Raw genomic sequence first — 12,023 nt, 5'->3', positions numbered from 1 at the left:
TAGCACCGAATGGATATGGTTAGATGGAGGTTTTCCCAACATTAGGCTGAATCTCAATGAACGTGTTTCATATCCCACAACTATGTGGCCACAAGGTCCTAAATACCGATTCACCAAAGATATATGAACTAGTCTCCTTTAGACAAGTGGACCATCTCTTTACTATGTAGGGATAGAGCATCGGATTCCATGTCTAGCATGCATGGTCCATGTTGGTTAAAGTCTTACTCCCATCTTGTGGGATGTGCACTATAGTTACTTGATAGGTACTACAATGTGTAGGTAGTAGTATGAGATGCTATCTACACATGGAACAAGTAAGCTCTGAAGGTGCTTAAGTGAGTTCTCTAAGTCTTCATGACTAATGTGTGAAAGTTCTCTAAATAAAGATGATAAAGAATGTTGACTTTTTGTCTCTGTAATGTGATGCATGTCTCCCTTATGTTGATGAAATGAGTTACATAGTATGTCATGTTGAAATGTAAAGGTTCTTTTCTATTTAGCCTTGAGGAACGCTTAGATGTGGTATGAAGAGGTAGTATGGGTTGCCACTTCATGTCTTACTGAAGGATGTCTTAGGGTAACTTTAAATAGAGGTCCTCGAATGATGAATGATCTACGTAATGTATGTGCTTATGTATTGCATGTTGGTACTAGTTGATGCATGGTTACCTGAGATGAAGGTTAAAATACAAAGGTAATGGTTTACATGAGATATTGTGACTAGTATGTTGGTTGTGACTTATATTATGCTTTATTGTTAAATGTATAGGAAGTTTTACCAAATGACATTAAATACGACTTTCAACAAAATGCCCCTTTTAACATGTTTTTTCATGGTCATCATACTTAGTGCTTAATTGTATTAACACCATTATCTTCATGTTTTTATTACAATGTGTAGGTTGAGGTTGCTAGGCAGATTCTCTAGTTGAAGGCTTGGATTTCTATTCTCCAATACTCGGTATGACCTCATGGATTCGAGGACAAAGAACTCTCATGTTTCCTTTTTTGATGTAATATATATTTTAGTATTTTGTTTCGATTGAAAAGGGATATGTCCATATGATGTTGATGTTATGTCTAAGATGGATATGTTGAGACTTAGGATTCCGTCATTTTATAAATGAGTATTTGATTGTTGGGTTTATTGAGAAAAAATTTAATTTCACACTATTTTTATTGCCTATATGATGAATGAATACTAAGAGACTTGTACAAGACACGTTCGGGGTCAAGTACGCCGTGTTATGGCTTGGGGGTGTTCTCTCGGGTCGTGAAAATATAGTTCGGTAATGATATGAACAACATCATGAATCATCATAACACTAAAAATTAGTTTGGTATTATCATGGAATCCACTCTTACAAACTGTGTAGCGATCCATCCCAATCATTATGATTTGGTCGATGATGAATGATTTAGGCTATAATATTTTTTGGATAATTAAGGGGATACGTTGGGACGTAAAAGATAAGAAGTGTTGTGAAAAAGGTATTTTCCAGGAATTTCTGAAACCTCAATAATTTTGCATAGTCACTGTCGCGGAAGGCTTCTGTTATAGCAGACATTTGTAGGTACTACTATGGGGTAAGTTCTGCTATAGCGAGGACGCTACAGTGGAATGACCTCTACAGAATGGTAAAATGAGATTTTATGCAACATCTTTAAAACCTCCTATTCTATGAACTTTTGTTTTTGAAATTGGAAGGATCGATTTAGTTTTTTTTTTCACTCAATTTCCATGAAATTTGTCGGTAAAGATAGGTTAGTTCTTGTAAATTGATTCTTAAGACTTAGATCTAACATAGTACTCTTGACAGAGAACTTCAATTTGATTGCATTGTGGAAAAAAACATAATTTGGAGAGAATGATTATGAATTTTCTTGGGGTTAGAATTTGGTTATAATCCAAATATTTTTAGGTAATGTATGATTGATTGTGGTATTTTTTTTTAAAAAAAGAACAAGCCAAAACACTTCATAAGGTAAAAATTCAATTTATTTAGATTTTTCAAGAGACTTGATTTGAGGTAAGCGATGGTTGTATATATTTTTTATTTATGTATTTATTCATTCATGCATGCATCTCTAGTGGTCTATAGTATTGTTTGCAATACTTGCTAGGGAAAACATAGGATATCATGTGAAATGACATTTTGTTTATAATGTTATGCAATGAAACTTTTTATGTGACTTGTGGCTTCCAAGTGGTATTGTTCATTGTGTTTGTGATTGTGCATGATTGTTTCTGATTGTTGGCTGGTTTGGTTACCACGTTGGTTGTCAAGATCCGAGCCTACACCCTGGATGTGGCCAAAACTCAAAGATCATTGTTGGTCTCCAAGCGAACCCTCATCCTGGCTGACTGCAAGCGGAAGACTAACTTAATCATACAAAAGCTTAAAACTGAATAAAAAATCATGAAACTCAAATGCACAACTTTGAATAAAATATTATATCCAGCTATCCATAAAATAGACAACTTTAGTCTTGAAAACATTTAATTAAAAAATGATTAATACACACTCCTCAACTATACTGACTATCTATGACGCCTCTAAATGATAAAGATGGAAGTTGGGACAAGACCCACGACCTCCTAACTAAATAGAAAAGTAAATGAAATCCTCCAGAAATAAGGAGTATCACTATAGCTAACTCGAAATCTTAGATTTATCAAGGAAGCTCCTGTTGATGATATTATATGCCTGTATCTGCATCATCAAAAGATGCAGACCAATTGGCTTAGTACGTGGAATTCTAAAGCACAACATAAGCCAGATAATTGAATAAAAAGGAAACATACTTACCTTTTTTCAACTCAACTCAAATCAAGAATAATATACTCAACTCAAAGATTAGATATTCAACTCAAAGTAGGATACTCAACTTCAAATATATGATGCTTGACTTAATGAAGCACAAATGGACTCAAGATACTCAGCCTAAGGTACTGAACTTCTGATACTCAGCTGAACTCATTTCAATATAAAGCAATTTAAAACAATTGTAATATGAAGAAAAGTTATTTAAAAACATTATGTTAATTCAATATAATAATACCATAAAATACATATCATACTCTCTCTCAAAGTCTACCTGTGAAATGCATGAATGAAGTCCCATACCCTCATTCATACTAAGCAAGACCCCTTGATTAATCATGTAACTAATACTATGGGATTTTCTCTAACTGAAAATCATAACTTTGAGCCTAAGTGATGATACAATGTTTTACCTCGTGTTGCCCAAGGACCATCCTATGCCTTGCCATAGGTATAGGACTTTACTTACCTTAGTTGATCCACTAGATTAACTTACGTTATCATCTAAAAAGTATGATCCGTCAATTTCCATGATGACTTCATGAATTACATGGAGACTTGAGTTAATATGAACACTCACATCGGTGCTCAATACTACTCCCAAGACATACTTTAGCTCATACGTTTAATAAACTTTCTTCCTTCGGATTGAGATAATTTGCTGAACACTTAGCTTTATAAAGCTCCTTTTTGGAAATCAATGTTCCCCTTTTTATTCAAAACTCTTTTGGAACTCCTAGTTTCCTCTTAACTTAAATTTGGAAACATTTATACACCTTTAGGGAATACTTAGTTCTCTTATTTCTTTTGAGAAATGAAATCAATTTTACTCTTTGTTTAACTTGAAACTTAACTCTTAGGGAATACTTAGTCCCCTTATAGCTTTTGAGAATTTAACACAACTATTTACTCTTTCTTGACTTGAACTTTAAGTCTTTAAAATAAAGTGAAAACGTTTGTGAAAGACTTTAGAAAACTTTATAACTCTATTTTGAATTGCTTCTTAACTTTTAGACTTGACTCTTAACTTTCCTTGAATTGAAGTATTGATTCAAGGTTCATGATCTCATGTGGATGGTTTTATGATTTTCAACTTGGAGGGTTTATGCGAAATTGTGAGCATGAACTATTAAACTCGAGAACTCAAAGATACTCCTCAAATCAAGATTCTTTGACTTATGGTGTTAATGTGGAATTATGGACATGAACAATCCAACTTAATAACATCATGGGTAATAAGTAATAATCACATGATTAGTAATCAATCTCAAAGATGGACTAGGCACTCAACACTTAAAGGCTTAGAACTTGAAGATACCATTTCTTTGAAAGATGCTCAACTTACGAAGCTAATGCGGAATTATGGATATGAATTACTAGACTCAAAGGTCTACCTAAATACACGGACTCATGTATATGAATCTTCTCATTCTCTTGTTTACTTTCTCAAAAATTAGTTCAAATCAATGATGGTTCTCATAGAATTCATAATTGAACTTAAAGACTTTCTTCAACTCTACTCTTAACTCTTTCTTGAATGTGAATTATAAATTCAAGATTTTTGGTTCATGACATGAAGGATCTCATGATGACAAGGTATACTCATGAATAGTTCCTGTTCATCCTTATACTAGCTTACTTGAGTCTTGTAACAAGTTACTAGAAGTTGTGGAAGACTCCTCAAAATGACTCATAGGGACATTCTTAGTATGCTCGAAAAAATTCTAAAAACTTAAATTTCAACTCTAACTTGCATATGAATTATGAATTCAAGGTTATGATCATGATAAAACTGATTTTAGGTGTTTAGAAGTAGCTTAGATTTTTTGGAATCGTAAAAGAGTGAAGATGCACTTTAAACGAACTCAAACGGAGCTACCGGAGGCAAACTGGACTGGGAAGACGACTTTGGGGCTATGGGTGGCGTGGATAAACAACCCTTGACGTAGAGATATGGGTTTGGGGCACTCTTGAAGGCGCGTCGCACCAGGCCCCAACCTAGAAATTCTGTCGAGCACTTGTACTCGTTTTCTCACCCTAAATCGCCTAAATTCGAATGATTTCTTCCTCAATCACTAGGATTCGATTACTAAGATTATTTAAACTCTAATATAATGGAAACAACACTAAAATTACTCAATTTGATCTCAAGAAATCATCAAAACTCCAACAAAACAAGATTTAGAATGAACTTCAAGAATACCTTTCAAGAACTCATCAGGAACTCTACTCTTTAAACTTTAAGCATGAAATTTCGCTGAACAAAATACTTGATTGGCGTGTGGGTGAAATAACCCAACACTATGGAAGCTTACATACCGCTTACGGATTAAACCCATGGCGAAATCCGTAACTAGACTCAAGAACGTCGACGATACTTGCCTCTTCTCTCCTCTTTTCTTTTCTTGCCTCTTCTTGAACTCTCAATTAAAACCTAGGTGCTTATTGTAATCATAAAAATTGAACCTAAAAGGATTATATCCCTAAAATATGCCTAAAAACGATTTAAATCTTTATGGATAAAGAAACGACCAAAATACCCCTCACTATTTTCGGCTAACTTTCCTTAATTGGACAGCTTAACTTCAAAAGGTCATGTATCACTCATCCGAACTTGAAATTTAGCAAAAATGTAGGATTTGGAAATATAATTTAAAGATATTTCAAATGGTATCTTGTAGCACACTTAATTCATCTTATATTGGGAATTATGGCCGTTTGAAGTTGACCCAAAACACATGCTTAGCTAAACACTCAAAATGGAAGATTTTTGTTATTCCCAATTTATTTTTTTGGAACTCAAGGATCTAAATCTTGTGAAATGGTTTTAATACTTAAGAAATTTTTAATTCCTTAGTGAAATCTCACTCACTACGATTAACAGTTCGAGTCCTAGTTTGAAAAATATATATGGGGTATTACATCGGTATAGGAACCTAATGTGCGACTCAAATAACACGTATGGTATAATTACTAAATGTTGACTTGGATACCACACTTAGTATAATTACTATCTCTGGTTAGCTCAGATACCACGCTAGTACAATAATAGCTTGATGGGTTCAATGAGAGTAACCCCTATGCGTTTATGGTTCCTTGAGAGGACCAAAGATTTGTATTTGTGATAATGTGATACATGCATCTAAGTATTTTTTTGTGTGTGTCATATTATTGTGACCGATAGTCCCCATATATTGGTGATTGTTGTTGTATGTGTTGACATGTGATGGTAGAATGTTAAATTGTTTACATTCATATTTTTAACTGGTCGTGTGATCCTACCAAAATATTGTGGTTTGTATATCTATATCATTCCTATTCTTTTCATGTTGGACAAATGTTATCTTCTAGCGGCTGACAGTTAAACGATATTTGACTTAGAATTTAAGGGTGAGCCACTCTTTTAGATTGCCAAGGGTTTTTCTATCATTTCTTGTCCATTCTTTCAGACACATATATACATGACAAAACTTGATATTAGAGCTCTAGGTTTGTTGATCTCATCTTATCAAAATAAGTCTAGTAGAGTCTTTTAAAATGATACGGAGATGTTTGTACTTTTCCGCAATAGGCTACATCACTTTAAGAAAATCCTCACTTTTTCCTTCTTCCGTGCTATAACTTAATTTTAATTAGTATCTAGTTATTCAAATTTGTCTATCATCTTTCACTTTTGTGTCCATAGATGATTGATACAAGACGTAATGATGCAAGGAGCACAGCTCCAGCTTGAGAGCCAGTACTGGGTCAGTAGCGAGACGACCCAATAGGGATAGAATATTGTTATAAAAAATTAGATTAATATGTAAAATTAATTCAGGAAAAAATCATATAATTATAATCAAACAACATTATAACAAAAGACCATTGCGATGATACTTAAATGTATTAAAAAACTTAAATTTTTTGTTTGGGCTAGTTCAAAACACGAACTAAGTATCATTAGTATGTATCATATAAATGAAAATATATGGGCAACTAATTAAGCAAACTTTATCATGGTAATTATGAAATTAATTGTATGCATTGAGATCTTTCATAATGAATGTGGTGAGCTGCCATCTGAACTAATACACCACTTTTACGAATAATCTAATTTGTTGATTGATCATTCTTGATGAGTCATTAACCAATCGAAAATCATAAATATTGCCCTAATGGTTTATTTTATCTTTTATTATTTATTAATCAAGTCCCTTTGATTACTTGTCCCTTTCTACTAATGACAAGTATGATTATAACTTAATTAATTATGTAATTTTGAATAAAATATTTTCTTAATGAGACAAAAAGGAAAATTATCATATCCTTGTCTTTATCCTATAATACTGGTCATGACACTTGTTGATTTACCTAAAATATTAGAAAAACTACAAAGAATTTTATTATTATTAGTAATGAATTAGTTGCTAGGCCATGAAGGAAAAATGATCTGATAAAACTTTGATGACAGATAGAAAATTATGTGAAATACTGGCTCTTAAACAATTTAAGGATATATGAAAGACATTAATTAATTGTGTAACTAAACATTTGAGTGTTGATAGATTTTCTTAGAACATTATGATTTTCAAATGCTTTTTTAGAAGTATATATCTAAGAACTATGTATGATTTTAACATATTAAGCTTAAGTATGAAATACAATATGAAACTATGATTTTACACCAGTGTTTGGATATGTAATTTGGAATCATGCATGATTTTTTTTTAAAAAAAAACATGATTTAAGATTTTTTATCATTATTTTATAATGTAAAACTTGACTCATAAATTTATATCTATAAAAAAAGTCCATCATTCTAAACTTTGCAAATAAAGACTCATCGAACAAATTATTTATATATATATATATACATATATATATATGTGATTTTTTTTAAAAAGTAAAAAAAAATTCCTTTAAAGGCAACTAATTAAAGTCCACTAATATATTTTTTATATTATTCATAAACTTACATTGAGACCATAAAATTGATCTGGTCAAAACAAAGTCAAGTGGCAAATTGATCTTTCAAACTTTCTTTAAATATTGAAAGTTTTTTTTGACCAAAAAAACAATATTCTTATAAGTAATAATATGTGTTTGATCGATAAATATTAAAAATTTATTTAGACAATAATTAATTTTTGATCAAATTTATTTAAAAAATTATAAGTGTATCTTTTCAAAGAGTATTTTTGAAGAAAACAACTTTTTTAGTTTATTAAAAATAAATATTTTTTCTCAAAAATTTAACTAAATATCTATTCACTTTTTTTTTTTAAAAAAAAAGAACTTTGTCCTTCTAAAACTTTGGATCCAATCATGAGTTCTTGCTGCTTGATCCAATAAGATGCTCATTAAGTTCTTGCTTCTTGCTATGTTCTCAATAAAAAATCGTAATGTTTATTATATAAAAAAATTAAGCAAAATTGCTTTTATGGTTGAAGAAAATAACATAGTGTAAGATTGGTGAAAGAATAATTGAATATTCCTTAGCAGCCCTATTTTCAAGTGGAATTATTGCTACACTTAAAGGGACCACACCTAACACTCACTTATTAAAGTGAAAAAATAAAATAAATTAGGATCATATACTTCTTCATTATTATTATTATTATTATTATTATTATTATTATTATTACAAGTTACAACTAATATGGATGGTGCATCAGCCTCCTTAAGCACAATAATTAATACATTCAAGCTAAAATTCGTAATAATAATAATAATATTTAATATTATTATTATTGTTATTATTATTATTTATGCTTATTTATTTTTCTATATTTTAAATTAGGATTTTACAATTCGATATGAAGAAATATTTTTTAAGAAAATATACTTTTTTTTTATGTTTGATACGTGAATAATAAATATTATTTGAAAGTTTTTATATATAATTTAAGATAAATACTATGGGAGATGAGTTTGCAATGGATATACGGGATTGTAGGCATAAGCTCTACAAGGAGCGAGTGAAAATGAGTTGAGTAAAAACACAATCAAATTCTGAGTGCCACTTATTTAACATGTCATAAAAAAAATCATTCCTCTAATTTATCAAAACTTATTTTTCCATAAAAAATATTTTATAAAATTTTTGATCAATTAAATATCATATAATCGATACCTAAAATCATCCCCAAAATTATGCGATGAATTTTATCTTTCAAATAGAGTTGGTAACAATGAAATGCGAAGAATCTATTAAGAAACAATAAAAACAACAAAAAGCATTTATATTGCACTAATTTACGGAAAGGAGACCACAATTGTATGTTCTTGAATGTTCTAAAATGTTAATTACAAATCAAACTTGATTTTTCTCTTCAAAAAAATACAATACAAGGTAAAATAAAAAATGAAAATAAAGGCAGAACCTTCCCAAGATTTCTTAGTCTTGGTTGCTTTGATACAAGAGACCATTTCCTAGAACCCTCTAATGTTTCTTCTTTTTCTTGTCATATTTTCCTTATGATATATAAAATTTAAAATTTTGAAGACAAACAAGAATTATGACTTAATAAGGAATTAAGAAAGAAAAAAAAAAGAGAGTATCAAACTGAAAATGGAAGCCAAGTGTTAGACCTGCCTAAGCGATGCATAATATTCTTCAACTCACCCTTCTCCTTCTTCTTTCATTTCCATGCACCAAAATCCACTCTTTTGATTATTTTGAACATCAAAACCTTCCATATATAGACTTTTTTTCCTTCTTCACAATAAATCACCAAAAATAAGTGAACATATAGCACACCAAATTAAAATATATGTAGAGAAGAGGTAGAGACAAGAGTTTTAGAGCAAAATAGAGGAATATTTATAAGATAATGGATTACTTAGTTTTCATAGGTGGCATAGACGGAAGGTACAAGAAAAAAATTTAGTAACATTAGGGCCCACTTATCGCGTAACCTTAAATGGATCCCACAATGTGTGATGCAAATCTAATCGATTTTTTACGAACTCGATCCAGACATTAGCTGGAAACACAAATAAAGTAAGATCCACTTTCACATGTTTTATAGTACAAAATTATATTTCCTTCGTTTTCTATTTGATCGATTTTTGTTTTGATACAAAGTTTAAGAAAATGTAATATTTTATTATTCACGTGACTTTAAATTGTTATATACTGAATGTAGTAAAATGACCACTAATTTTTATAGATTCTACACAAATCTCATAGCGTTAAGAGCTAACTACGTTACATCTTATTCTTACACTTTTTCAATTAACAAAAATTCCTTCAATTTGGTGGAGTCCGAATAAATCCCAATACTTTTGGATACATTGCTTCCCGATTCGGATACATCCCTCAACGTCTTGATGCATCGCGTCGTGATTTCGAATACCTCACACAATGTATAGATAAATGTACGCCCTGGTCATTGTGTAAAGTGATATCTTGGATTGATACATTGGGTAAATTAATGTATTCGACTGATACATTGCGTAAAATAACATCTTGGTACATCGTTTATCGTAAAGTGAATATCTAATTAATACATTGTGTAAATTGATATATTCAACTAATACATCATATAAAGTAGGAACTTTTGTATTCTTTTTCAAATGGTGTAGAATTTTACAGAATATAATAAAATAAATTATGTATTTAAATAATTTTTCCTTAATTTTATGATATTAAACATGTTATATAAAAAATTAAAAGTTAAAAAATCCTAAAAAAATAATATGTTTATTTTTTTACGATGACTTAATAAAAAAAATAAGTCCAAAAAATTAAATTACAAAAATAAGTCAAAACAAATTAAAACACAGAGAAATAACCATTAGGACCCACTTTCACACGTTTTATGGAAACAAATAGTTGACAATTTGGTCCACTTTGACATGTTTTATGCATTTTTCTTCTTCCATTTTATTTTCAATGCCAAGTGCATATCTTTTACAAGCTGACTTACATATTTAAAGCAAAGTGGGAGTATGAGGAAAGACAATGTAATTATGGGTGCCAAGAAAAAAGAAAACTAATTTTTTAAAAAAAGGACAAACAAAAAGGATGAACATAAAAAAAAAAAGGTTTCAAAGTTGTGTATACTCATAGTGAAAAGAAGATAAGAAATAAAAACTATACTAGAGTGATAAGTATTTCTTTATTTTTAATTAGAGATCTTGGATTAAAGTTTTTAGATATGGAATCACCTTTGTTATGAACACTTTATCCTCTAATATAAACACCAAACACTAGGTACAAAATTAAGAGAATAATAATTTACACAATCAATTGTGTTAAGGACTCAATTATCTAAATCATGATGACATACCATAATTGTTTTAATTGAGCGAACCAAAAGAACCCAATAATTCATAAAAACACATCTCCAATAATCTGAAAAAAGGTCTAGATATAAAAATCATATAAATAATGAAATCTAAAATCTTAAACAACATGAAAATAATTCAAATATGTTGGTGTATATGCATTTTAATATTAAATGTATAGGTTAGTGATTAATTTTTGTAAGATCATTAGTTTCTTGCAACACATATGACAGTTTTTTCTAACTTATGTAACATCTACCACATATATCTATCTACTCACATTATTACCCCTTCATTCTACCCTTGATTATATGGAAGATTTCTTCACCAATATAGAGGTGTTTCTTCCTTTGTCAAGTGCAGTGAAGTGAGAAAATGTTTAAGTATGAAAAACATATTAGTGGATAGTAGTGAAAGAGGGAGTTGAGACAAAAAAAACATATTCAAGTCTGCAACTATATTCACTTAATGAAAAAGAGAGTATTTATATGTTGAAGGAAGATGCTCTTTTGTGGAACTTTAGACTCTTCAATTAAATTTTGAGTTTGTTGAGTTGTACAACGTTGTTGAGTTATTGTATCATGGAGGGGACAAGTCAAGAATATTACTGTTGGATCGATGTAGATTATGCTGCTATGATCTTGAATCTCCTTAAAGAGACCGAGATACCCACGCTTCCGCCTAAATATATTTCATTCATTTTTATCATTTTACTTCCAACTATCAAAATTGTATTTGTGTTATATCACGCCAACATAATATTTCATCACAAAACTTAAAATAGTAGTCACGAGTAGTGTTAAAATAAAATGAGGGTTTGAGGCAGAACACTGTATTTATAACACCCTGAAATGTTACACCCTCGAAATAAACTAGGTTGAACTAGAGTTTTGATTGTGTTTTAGTAGTTAAGAATGAGTT

The sequence above is a fragment of the Solanum lycopersicum genome, chromosome 4 (genome assembly GCF_036512215.1).
Source record: "Solanum lycopersicum chromosome 4, SLM_r2.1".
Classification (NCBI taxonomy): Eukaryota; Viridiplantae; Streptophyta; class Magnoliopsida; order Solanales; family Solanaceae; genus Solanum; species Solanum lycopersicum.
Note: the sequence above shows the minus strand (reverse complement) of the source record.